Source organism: Lepidochelys olivacea, assembly GCF_965140295.1.
Source record: "Lepidochelys olivacea isolate rLepOli2 genome assembly, chromosome: 11".
NCBI lineage: Eukaryota > Metazoa > Chordata > Testudines > Cheloniidae > Lepidochelys > Lepidochelys olivacea.
In genome coordinates this window covers 4,880,767-4,893,510 of record NC_140421.1, presented here as the reverse complement: position 1 = coordinate 4,893,510, position 12,744 = coordinate 4,880,767, and the positions used below count along the sequence as shown (strand labels likewise).

The 12,744-nt window shown below is 46.1% G+C and overlaps 1 protein-coding gene and 1 long non-coding RNA gene across 2 annotated transcripts in view; one reads left to right on the top strand and one right to left on the bottom strand.

Annotated features, from left to right (window-relative positions):
• MAP3K2 (mitogen-activated protein kinase kinase kinase 2) overlaps positions 1-1,784 on the bottom strand; it is an 84,597-nt gene extending 82,813 nt beyond the window's left edge. Inside the window, exon 1 of the mRNA XM_084643955.1 lies at positions 1,662-1,784. The gene's annotated coding sequence lies outside the window, so the exon portion shown is untranslated. The remainder of the gene's footprint in view (positions 1-1,661) is intronic.
• A 439-nt stretch (positions 1,785-2,223) lies between these two features.
• Positions 2,224-12,347, top strand: LOC311528078. The gene is made up of 3 exons (XR_014713507.1): positions 2,224-2,301; positions 2,954-3,052; positions 12,210-12,347. It is a non-coding gene; the product is annotated as an uncharacterized lncRNA (long non-coding RNA).
• The last annotated feature ends 397 nt before the right edge of the window (positions 12,348-12,744 follow it).

The following is a 12,744-nucleotide window of genomic DNA, read 5'->3' as shown; positions in this document are numbered from 1 at the left end:
AAAATATCAATTTCCCATATTTCTTACTATGTTGCTGTTAATGAGGGAGTTTTTTTAGTCTCAGAAACATTCTATAAAAAATTTTATCATTGTAATGTAGCATCCAGAGTCTTTCCTAACAACTTCTTCATTTTCTCCTCCCTCCAACAAAATAAATGAATCACAGAATTTTCTGCTATTCCCCCCCTTCCCTAACAAGTGCCACTCCACAAGAGAATCCAAGATGTTTTGCAAGACAAGCATGTAGACCTTCATCTTGCAAATACTAAGCCTTTGCCACATATGTAGCAGTGAATTTCTGAAGGCCTCTTGTACTCAGCAAAATACTGCATTGTTTTAAAGTGAATCTCACAATTTAGAGCTATTTGTATATACCATAAGCTTCCCTTCTATCAAAGATGCAAGACAGACTTCCCTTATCCTCTTCAACACTCCCCACAAATAGAACTTTAATGATATAATATCCATAATTGCTTAGCACCTTTCATGCTTTGATCTTTAAAACCAAAAATCTTGTGGCAAACCTTTAAAAATTTGTTTGCCAAGAAAAAGCAGAAGCCAAGGAAATACCTTACATGTATTGCAATGCACTTCACAACTGAGAGGGAAAAAAGAACCTAACGTTCTCTCTTTTCCGACAAAAATACCTGCTGATAGCCAGCCCACATAAACAGCTACAGTGCTGCCACCATCACAGAACTCTTTAAAGGAATGAGACTTAAAGGAAGGAGACTACTTATCTCAATGATGGCATACTGTCAAAAGCCTAAGTGACATTATAATTAAATATTATGTATTTTTTTTATAAAACACCCAATTCCATCAAGGCTCTATAATTACAACGTAAACACTACTATTATGTCCAATTAACACACACAAAAGCCACAAAGAACTAATTTATTGTGCTATTTTGTTTAAACAGCTTTGTTACTTGGTCTGGGGGTAGCCCTGTTACTGTTTGTTTGTAGTAACCCACAAGATACGTTTCAGAGCAGCAAAAAGAAAAGGAGTACTTGTAGCACCTTAGAGACTAACAAATTTATTTGAGCATAAGCATACTGGTCACTTTCCGGGCATTCAGGAAGGAGCGCTTTGCTGTGAAGAACTCAGCTCATCAAGAACGCCCCCCCCCATCAAGACCCCCCCATAGTTGGGGACTGGTCCTGCGTTGAGCAGGGGGTTGGACTAGGTGACCTCCTCAAGTCCCTTCCATCCCTGACATTCTGGGATTCTATGATCACCTGACACCAACATGTCATCCCCAAACTGATGGCTCCGGACTCTCTACTCCTCATTGTCTTCTGCACCCCCCTAGACTGCTGGGCTGTCATCCCCCCCAAACCCACCACTGCAATTCAGCAGCTCAGTGGCTCCCCCCCCACGATCCTTCCCCCCCCCACACACACTCCACCTCGGCAGCTCACGTTCCCCCGCCACACACATACTCAGGGTCCCCCTCCCCCACCAGCTAAGGCTCTTCCCCCCCACCCCCACCCCGGACAGCTAAATGGCTCCCCCTCACCACGGCAACTCAGGGGCCCCTCCCTCTCCCTTCCCCCCAGCTGGGCAGCTCAGACACCCCCCCATACACACATTCAGGCCCCCCCCTCCCCTCCGGACCTCGGCACCCCCCTCTCCCTCCACACCTGCCACACACCTACCTGGGTCCCAGCCGAGCCCCGAGTGGGGGTGAGGAAGCCGTTGGTGCCCGAGCCCAGGGAGCCCCCCCACAGCTCCCTGCCCGGTGCAGGCCCAGGGGACGCGGGTGAGGAGCAGGCTCGGGGAGGGGGGGGGGCGCAGCCAGGTTTCCGGGCACAGGCGGGGGGGGGGGCGCGGGCAGGACCCTGCAGCCCGCCTGCCCCTAGCCCCCCGGGGCGGCGGGACTGGGGGGCCTATCGGCGGGGGTGACGGCAGACGAGGCCGCAGCAGGAGACTCCCGGGAGAAGGCGGGCGGGCCAGAGGCCGGAGTGGGGGGGGGGGACGAAGATGGGGAGCGAGCTGCCGAAGGGAGGGCGCCCGCCACCCCTCACGCGGATCGAGGGCAGAAGGGGCGGGGGGGGGGGAGCGACCCTTCAACGTGAGGCGCCCGCGACCGCCGCTACCGTCCCCGCTGAAAGCGCCGCCTCCTCCACCCAGAAACTCGTGACGTAAACCGCAGGGGCCGTCAAAGCCGGGGCCTACGGGGCGGGGAGCGCTTGAGGAGAACGTCATCCCGCCAGACAAGACCTGTAGGCGCACGCACAGCACGCCAGCCCTCTCGCGCTCCTCACAACGCGACCTGAGAACGCTGGGGGGGGGGAGGTAAGGCGGCCCCCCAGTGGCGCATGCGCAGTGGGAAAGCCACCCGTTGTTCCGATTCCGGCGCGTGCGCCTGAAGAGCGGCGCGGGAGGCTTCTGTCAAAGCTTCTTCATAGGGAGGGTCGTTGAAAGAACCTGTCTTCGCAGCGTCTCGCTGTGCGCATGCGCAATTAGACTCCCCTGAGGCGCCAGAATGACGCCCTGTGACCCTTGGGGGCCTGCAGGAGCTGTGGTAGGGCAGCTGGGGGCTGGGTTCTCACTAGCTGCCCTTGGGCCACCATTGGCCTTAGCCTACTGCTGCCAACCACGTGCCCCTGCCCCTAGAGCTATAGGGGAGTCTCCACTCGCTGTATAGGAGCTTTGACACACAGTGGGGCAAGAGTGCTGCCAGGCACCAGCACTTAGTTGACATCAGGTTTGGGGGAGGGAGGTGTTCCCCCAAATTGCAGGGACACTCCACGGTGTGGGGGAGAATAGGAGGGTCAGGCAGGAGGAAGAATTTGGGCACCTCTTGAGCTACAGCTCACGAAAGCTCATGCTCAAATAAATTGGTTAGTCTCTAAGGTGCCACAAGGACTCCTTTTCTTTTTGCGAATACAGACTAACACGGCTGTTACTCTGAAACTTGGGCACCTCTGTTTCTCCACGGGTGTAGGCACTGTTTCCTGGCTATGGACGGTCCTGTCTGCCCCCTTCTGGGCCACCGGCTGAGGGGTGCATTGAAATTAGGCTTGGATGGAGTCGATTTTTAAAGGTAAACATCAATTCCACCGTACACACATGCAGCAAGTGATACACAAATATTTCCATCAGTAATTGAAATGTACAGATAGGCAAAAGAACTAAAAAGCTACACTAGGACTTATTAGAGTCAAACTGTACTGATTAGGCTTTTGAATAAGGCTTGTTCCGAATAGCCTAGCAAATGAATGGTAAAAACAGGTACGGTTTGTTAACTTAAGAATATTTACTTTGTATATTTTGACATGATGTTAATTTGTTTAAACAGTTTATAAAGCTTTAATTTTTTGACTCTCAACAGTTACTGTCATTAAATTATCTGACCTCCCCAGTTTCTCTCAGCTGTGAAAATCTAAATCTATCAAAATTAGAAAATGCTTAAAGCCCATAATTTCATGCAACTATGAACATTTAAATAGATAAAAGTTTAAAAGAAATGCTTAAACATTGATATTCGTCAAAATTAAAATATAAATTTTTTTGCCAGCCCTAAGAATAATGTACCAAAGAGGCTCAAAGAAGGGAGCTTGTAGGGGGAGCAATTTTTTACCACAAAGTGAGACCGTTGCCAATCACACTGACCAGTACTGTCTCATTGTTTCCTTATACGCCCCATCTGTTTGTATCCATCTGATGTCTTGGACTGTAAGCTCTTTGTGGCAGGGACAGTCTTTTTGTTTGGTGTTTGTACAGTGCCTAGCACAACAGGGTCCTGATCCATGACTGGGGCTCCCAGGTGCTACAACAATACAAACATAAAAATTAATAAGTGCAAATGCCCCCAAATGCAAGGCAGAATGCACAGAGTCTTCCACACAGAGAGCCAGTCAACTTTTCACATTGCTCCTTCACTGTATTTTCTGTGTATCTCACAAAGAGATCATTACCAGTATAGCTGTACTATCAGACAATTCAGGTTTCCCAGTAGAAAACAAGAAAGTGATTTAGGTTTAAAGTCATATATTTAAGCAGTAATACCAGTACGTGCCAGTCTGTTACACACATCTCACTCTCTTCTTTCAAGTCACAGAGGTTGGAGGCGGGGGAGAATGATTTTGGTCAAGAATAGCATTTAGTGAGCTACCTTTTAACTACCTGAAAGGGGGTTCCAAAGAGGATGGATCTAGACTGTTCTCAGTGGTAGCAGATGAGAGAACGAGGAGTAATGGTCTCAAGTTGCAGTGGGGGAAGTTTAGGTTGGATATTAGGAAATACTTTTTCACTAGGAGGGTGGTGAAACACTGGAATGGGTTACCTAGGGAGGTGGTGGAATCTCCTTCCTTAGAAGTTTTTAAGGTCAGGCTTGACAAAGCCCTGGCAGGGATGATTTAATTGGGGATTGGTCCTGCTTTGAGCAGGGGGTTGGACTAGATGACCTCCTGAGGTCCCTTCCAACCCTGATATTCTATGATTCTAAGAGGTCAACCATCTCCATCCTTTCATGACCAAGAGGCAAATTCAGTTACAAGCAACCTAAGGTCAACAGCAAGTTGTTTCTGGACTCCTTGTGTCAAATTGTGCTATCTTGAGAGAGAGGATTGTGACAACTGCACTTGAAATTAGGGGAAGTTTTCAATGATCTCTGAGTAGTGACTTCCTCAAAACCTGTTGTTGAGATTACAAGGCTTCAGATGGTTATTGCATCATTATGTTGATGTTTATGTACTATATCCCCTAGTGCTTCTCACTTTGCTATAGATTTTTGAAAAGGAGATTAGTTTGCCAGCCCATGGCAGGAGGAAAGTTTTAGAGCAATACTGAACTTTACCTTCTGAAGAGATATAGGACCAGATAGTTACTCTCATTAGCAGGATGGTTCTGCAGTTAAGGTGCAGAAATTACCTAAATTAACTGTTCAGCATGCAGGCCAAGACCCGTGAAGGGGGAAAGGCATAACGATGCTGAGTCTTGCAGCACCTACCTTTTAGGCACCTAGAAAAATCACAGGAACAACACTTCAGTACACAAAGCCTGAATTAGGTGCCAAACATGTGGCTAATTTACAGTTAAAGTGCAGCTCATAGAGTCCCCCATGCATCCTCCATTCTCCGCCTACCAGACTGGGCAGGGTGGAGCTCGGGGCTTCTGCCCTGCGGCTGGGTTGTGGGACTAGGGGCTTCTGCCCTGTGGTGGGGTCTTTCTCCTGAAGGGAGGAGGTCTAATGGCTTTAGCCCCATGGGAGAGAGTTGGGGCAGAAGCCTCACACCCTGGCAGGCGCCACCCCACAAAGCTGGTTGTGTGTGTCTTGCGGCTCTCGAACTTCTGAAGATTATGCGATTTGGGGGGTCAGTAATTTTGGCCTTTCCTGTTCTATACAATGAAGCGGGAGAGATAGGTGCCTTACACTGTGATCCACAAAGGCAGCAAGCTACCCAGGTTGCTGCCTAAGCTAGCCAAGGTGAGACACTGACCAGAGGGATGTGTGCTAAGCCTTGCCCTTTTCTCAGAGATAGGTGCCAAAGTCCAGCTGTGGGGAGGCACTTCGCAGTGCTAGCAATCCACGAACTGGCAGAAGATGAGATTTGGCCACCCTAGTTGCGTTCGGGGCCTGAAACAAAATGGCGGGGGAGGGAAGAGGAGGATCTCCCTTATAACCTTTAGCCTCTAGTGAATACATACTCAGCCTGAATGTGGGAGACCCCCCAATTAAGTCCCTCCTCCTCCTGAGAGGAAGAAGGGATTTGAACTGGGATGTGCCACCTGTCAGGCTAACAACTAGGTTCTGGAATATTCTGATGTGGGTCTCCCTCAATCTTGCTGATTGAAGTTGATCCACTTTAATTAATTAATATTAATTGGGCCAGTAAAAATTAGAATGACTATATGGCCTAACTGTTAGGGCACTCACATGATAGTTCAAATCCCTTCTTCCCCTTGGCCCTTTTGTGTGAGCTCACTTAAGGGGCCTGCTCCAGTTCGCAGCCTCTGACCACACCTACCGGATCAGGCCTCCATACATAACTTAGTTGGATAGGCACCTGTCTTTCCCAGTTTGGGAATCATTCTGGGGCTTAGGCAAGACATGAGTGTCTGGATGCCAATCATGAGGCCGTAGTGCGCATGCTCAGGCAGGAGAAGCTGCAGTGTGCATGCCCAGAGGCAGAAACTCAGTCGCCGAGTTTTAGGCACCTACAGGGTTTGCTAGCAGCCAAGCGGGGATTTTATGAATTGCAGTGGTGCCTAAAAATGGGACTTCAGTGCATAAGTACCTTTGTGGATCGCACGCATCCTTAGATACTATCATGATAGCCATTGTAGAAATCCATGTTTATTTTTCATAAACATTTATGTTACTATAACTCCCACATGGAGCTCCATTGTATTGGGCATTGTATAGATACACAGATGAGAGACAATTCCTGCCCCAGAGCGTTTACAGTCTAAAAGACAGGAGGAGACAAAGGATTGAGCAGGGACAGGCCAAACAACATATGCACGAACACCAACAACTTTTTTAGTGACATGTGTTATTGTCTGGCTTTTTAATTAGGGGTAGAGATAGGGGATGAAATCCTGAAGTCAATTGAAGTCAATGGCAAAACTCCTATTGACTGCAGTGAGGCCAAGGTTTCAGTCAGAGCAAGGAACAGCTGGAATGGGGAAATTAGAGAGAGCAAAGGACTGGAAAAAAGGAAAGGGAAGGGGACAGGTAAGAGGGATGTCACACCTCATTACCTGCCTGCTCTTGATTACCAAGCAGGGTACCGTAGGCACCACAGCAGGGAGTATGTCTTACAGTGAGATTTGAAAGAAGATAAGGTAATAACCCTATGGATTTTATCAGGGAGTTTTTCCCATGCAGAAGGAGCAATGTGGGAGATATCACAAAAGTGTTTCAGGGAGAAACTGACTGGTGGGCAGAAAGGCTGGGAATGCTCTCAGAGCAATGGTTGCAGTTGTTATTGCAGTAAGTTGTATGCAGTGTTGTTGTAGCCATGTTGGTTCCAGGATAGTAGAGAGGCAAGGGGGGTGAGGTAATATCTTTTATTAGACCAACCAACTTCTGCTGGTGAGAGAGACAAGCTTTGGAGCAGAGTTCTTCTTCAGATCTGAGAAGGATACTCAGAGTGTCACTGTGACAGTCTATATCCCTATGGTTACCCTTTTTACAAAACTGTAATGGATTATGTACAAAGTATACCTTGTGAGGTATCATTTTAAAACTCATAATGGGCTGATCATTATTATCCTGGTAAAATATGTGTGGCAACGCTGCATGTAAAGTTATAAGATTCTTCTGTATAACATTACTGAGACATATTTCAAGTTTAGAAAAACAGGCACAAACCAGTTCCTCAAAGACAAAAGGCAAACTGATGTCTCAGGTAGGTGTTAACAAAATCAAATGGACCATCACCTGGTTACGTGGCCATTCCTTGGCAGGAAAAGGGTGTGAGTGAGAAATGTACATCTTGGTAAAGAAACAGCTGTGAGTTTTCATCGCAGAGATTTTCTGTCTCCTGAACCCCACCTGGAGATGATTCTCAAAGAGGAGGAAAAGATATAAAAATGGGGAACAGATGCCCCAAAGGATCTCTCTCCCTTCATCTCTACTCATGGCATCGACAACACTTGAAAGACAAAAGAAGCATCATTGGACTGGGGATGGATCCTGGCTGAAAGATTCAGCCAGTAAGGCTGTTAGAACATGTGGTGAGAGAGACCTTTTGGTTTGAATTCATTTGAACTTAAGTTAGAATTAATTGTGTTTTACCTTGTATTTTCTTGGAACCAATTCTGACTTTTATGCCTCATTACTTGTAATCACTTCAAATCTATCTTTCTGTAGTTAATAAACTTTCTTTATTGTTTTATCTAAACTAGCGTGTGTTTGGACTGAAGTGTTAGGGAGACTTCATTTGGGATAACAAGGTTTGTGAATATCATTTTCTATTAATGAAATGATGGGCTTTACCTGAGCTTGTATTGTCCAGAAGGGTGCTGGGCAATTCAAGATACAGATATCTGGGGGTAAGGCTGGGACTGGGAGTCTGCTGGTGTTGCCGTGCAGTGTAATTCGTGGGTGTCTGAATATAGTACTCATACCGGATACCTGGGAGTGATTTACATGCTGAAGGCTGTGTGTGGGCAGACCAGGAGTGGTTGCTCTCACAGCGAAGCAGTGTAAAAGGCACCCTAGGTTAGAGAATTGAGGGGACACAGCTGTCCAGCAGTCCAGATTGTACCCTGGGTACTGTCGGACTCACAGTTAAGTATGAGGTCAAACAGATAAGTAGTTAGCACATATTCTAACCTATGCTAAGAGACCATTCAAGATGAAATGGCCTGTTAACACCCCCGTAGTCATAGGACAAAGAGGGGGGGTTAGCGGATAACAGATTGTTGTAATAAGCCATAAATCCAGTGTCTCTGTTCAATCCATGATTTTTAGTGTCTAGCAAAGTTATGAGCTCTGCATACCTTACAGCTGCACTGCTGCAGCAGCACATCTGTGTCACTGTAAGGGCTTATTTTAGAATAAGAGTGTTCTTAGGGGAAGTTATACCTGTTTAACTATAGCAGTATAATTATGCTGGTAAGTTTCCCCGTGTAGACAAGCTCTTTTATAAGGGCCCAATCATTCAAATCCTTAGACGTAGCTAGTAATCTTTCAGTGGGGTTTCCTCACATAAGGGCTATGTACATGTCTAAGAGAATTACAGGATAAGACCATCCTATTTTTATGTGCTTTGAGATCCTTCAAAGGCAAATGCTGTTGTGAAAGATAATTGAAATAGTTCTTACAAATGTCTCTTTAAAAGTGCCAAATAAGTACACAACTGATGAGCATCCCAATGAGAGGCATGAGGCTCTGAATCACACTAATGAATAAGGGTCCCATTTAACACTATTTTGTCAGGACCCTGAGAATTAAAGAACAGAGGGTGCACAAGGGTCCTGCCAAGTCAGGCAGCTTCATCCCACAGCAGACAAAGCCTTGCCAGGCATGTTCCTCCTAGCATGCTGAGATGATGACTATCATTGATCAAAGCTCCGTTCAGAACTCTTAACTAGTCAGTAACCAAGGTGACCTTTTGCATTAAGTGACAGGAGAAGAGCCAAGAGAAATGCTGACATTGTGTGATGCTTCTGTGTTGTCTAGTACAGTGTTTTTCAATGACCACTAGCAGATCAATGAGCCACAGCTGCCTACTGTGCTTTGAAAACACATCCAACATTCCCCCCTTTTATTCCTGTTCCAGCCCACAGCCATTTGTCCGTTTTAAACATCTTTAGAAAGGAATTTCACTGAAGGGGAAAGAACAGCTGGAGGGTGGGGTATTGAAGGTAGCTTCTACCATATTAGAGGAACTCTTGCGAGGTTGGAGAGAGCTCATCATTTCACCTTTTCCCCCCCTTATATCTGGCTCAAATCATGCAAACCCTCCTAGCATACAGCTCCCATCCACTGTAATGGTAGTTCAAGGGCTGGGGCACTTTGAAAAGTCAGTGTAGTTCCTTGTGGGTGCCAGTTTTGCTTGTGTCAGAAGAAATAATCCCAGGAGTTCAGAGTCCGTGGTATAAATACCCAGAACACATCTACCTCTTTTTAAATTTAAAAAAAAAAGAGAGAGAGAGAACACATCACCAGCATGGGCTAGCACTTTTAGAATGACTTCACCTATGCCTTAGCAAGCTGGGTCTATGCCAAGATCTCAGCGTTAGGTGTGATTATTACTTGCTAAACAACTTGTTAGCACAGACAAAGTCTCCTGGACTTCCTCCCTTCAGTGCAATTTCCTGATCTTTGATATGGGGAGCCCCTCATTCAACCCAGGTGTGGCTCATCCTGTAATCAGGGCTGGCTTAGCCCCAGGCTCTCCAGCCCATAGGCAAGCCACCCTATTACAGGTATATTAACAGGAGTGTCATATCTAAGACACAGGAAGCAATTGTCCTGCTCTGTTCAGCACTGGTGAGGCCCCAGCAGGAGTGCTGTGTCCACTTCTGGGCACCAAACTTTCAGAAAGCTGCAAGGAAACTGGAGAGGGTCCAGAGGAGAGCAACATAAATGATAAAAGGTTTAAACAATCTGACCTATGAGGAAAGGTTAAAAAACTGGGCATGTTTAGTCTTGAGAAAAGAAGACTGAGGGAGGACCTGATAGGAGTTTTCAGATATATTAAGGACTGTTATAAAGAGGAGAGTGATCAGTTGTTCTCCACATACTTTGAAGGTAGCACAAGAAGTCTTCTTAGCGTATATGCAACATGTCTCAGGTGGCACGTGACCAGGATTCATCACCGAATTTTAGTCTGCTGGCTGGATCATTAGCTTCCCCAGCCTGGGCCCGGTACTGATGGGGAGTGCAATGTGAATGCTGATCCATGCCCTCAATGATAAGGAGTAATGGGCTTAATCTGCAACAAGGGAAATTAGGTTTAGATATTAGAAAAACTTTCTAACTACAATGATATTTAAGCACTGGAATAGGTTTCCAAGGAGGGTTATAGAATCCTCATCACTGGAGGTTTTATCTAACAGGTTAGACAAACACCTGTTAGGGATGGTCCAGGTATACTTGGTCCTGCCTCTGTACAGGGGACTGGACTAGATGACCTTTTGAGGTCTCTTCCATCCCTACATTTCTTTGATTCTGTGCTGGTGCAGTAAACTGGAAAGTCTGTGACAGCTTAATTATATTAAGCTGCTGAAGATTTGTATTCATTGAATATGAAAATGAATAATACAATGGACACAAGAAAGCCTGTTATTTAGGTATTAAATTCAACACTTGCAGAGGCATAGGAAGCATTAGGTTAGGAGACTGTAGAATAAGTACTAGCCGTTTCTACAAAAGTAACTGACAGTGAAATAGTCAGTTTGGCATAAAGCCGGGGTAAGAAGTTGTGCGGTGGGGTTTGCCCCTGTGTAAACTCATGCACACAGGGGTTGGGCTGGAGGCAAGAATAGGACCTGGAGGGACTTAAGTAGCTGCCACGGAGCTGAGGATTTGGCCTCAGAGCAGGTAAGAACTGCTGGGATCCCCCTTTCCAGCCTGGAGCCGACTGCCCATCCCTGCCCCACCAGGTCTGAGTAGCTCCCTTCTCTCCTTCTCCTCTTCCTATCTCTCTGTCCCCCCATTCACAGTGTTTCCTTGTACCAGTTGGTTTCCATTCATGTGGGAGTCTGTGTTGAGATCAGGAGTATGTGACCCTGCCACAGCCAGCACTTCCTTCTGATTCTGGTGAAAACAAACTGCTGATTCATGATCTCTTTGTTGGTACTGAAGTCTTTCCAACCAATTCCTGGAATCTCTCGTAGGCACTTAGTTTCGTTTTAGTCGAGCTCCAGCTCTCACCGTGGTACGTTAGCACTGAGATTACATTTGAATGGAAAATTCTCAGTTTTGTTCTGATGCTATCCACAACCTCACCTCTGCACTTTGTTGTGCTGCACTGGTCCCAAGCCCGGATAAAATAGGGAAGACTGAGTGCAAAGTTAACCAGCTAACCTTGTGAAAAAAGGCTTCACTGGCTTCAGAAATTGAACCAGGCTACCATTCTGGTAAAGACGGTTGCTCAGCATAGAGCACTGCTGACCCCTTGTGCTGCATGAAGGTTCCTGGTGAAAGCCAGTCTTTGGAAGCCAGGGCCCTGTAAAGTTTGGTTCTGGCCACAGGAAAACACTTTGAAGTGGCCTCTATTGCATTGTTCTTCATCTTCCACCACAGGACACGTTATTTCTGAGACAGTCTGTACTGTATGTTCACCCCTTTTTCAAGACTATGATACATTTTGTACAAACTCCGCCTTCTAAGGTATCATTTGAAAACACATAATTTGCTGATCATTATAGTCCTGGTAAAATATGTGGGGCTACATTGTATGTAAAGTTATAAGATTCTACTGGATGATGTTACTAAGACATATGCCAAATTTGGGGAAGCAGCCACAAACCAGTTCCTCAAAGACAAAAAGCAAACTGACTCCTCAGGCAGGTGTTGACAAAATCAAATGGACCATTACCTGCTTAAGTGACCATTCTTTGGCAGGAAAAAAGGTGTGATCGAGAAATTCACATCTTGGCAAAGCAACAGCTGGAGATTCATGTACCCACAGACTCTGTCTCCTGAACCCCAGCTGGAGAGGATTCTCAAAGAAGAGGAAAAAGTATAAGAATGGGGAACAGATACCTCAAGTTATTCCTCCTTTTCTCTCTATCCACAGAAGCCAGACCTAAGGAACAGACACAGCTTTGGACTGACGGAGGGAGGGAACCTGTCTGAAGGGAATCAGCCAGTAAGACTGCTGCCTGAAGCATGCAGAGAGAGAGACTTTTGCTTTGAATTAATTTAGGCTTGTTAAATTAAGCTGCATTTTACCTTTTATTTCTTTGTAAGCAATTCTGACTTTATGCCCCATTACTTGTAATCACTTAAAGTGTATCTTTCTGTAGTTAATAAACTTGTTTTATCTAAACCAGTGCTTGGATTGAAGTGTTTGGGAAACTCCATTTGAGAGACTAGAAAAATGATATGCACAAATCCTGTTAATAAAATGACAGACTTTATATGAGCTTGTGTTGCCCAGAAGGTGGGCAGTACAAGACGCACATTTCTGGGGGAAAGTCTAGGACTGGGAGTTTGCTAGGACTGGGAGTGGTGCTCTACAGTGCAATTTAAGAGTGGCTGGCCATAGCATTCATATTGTTAAGCCTGGCCAGGGACTTACATCGGTTTACACCCCTGCATCCCGCATCTAT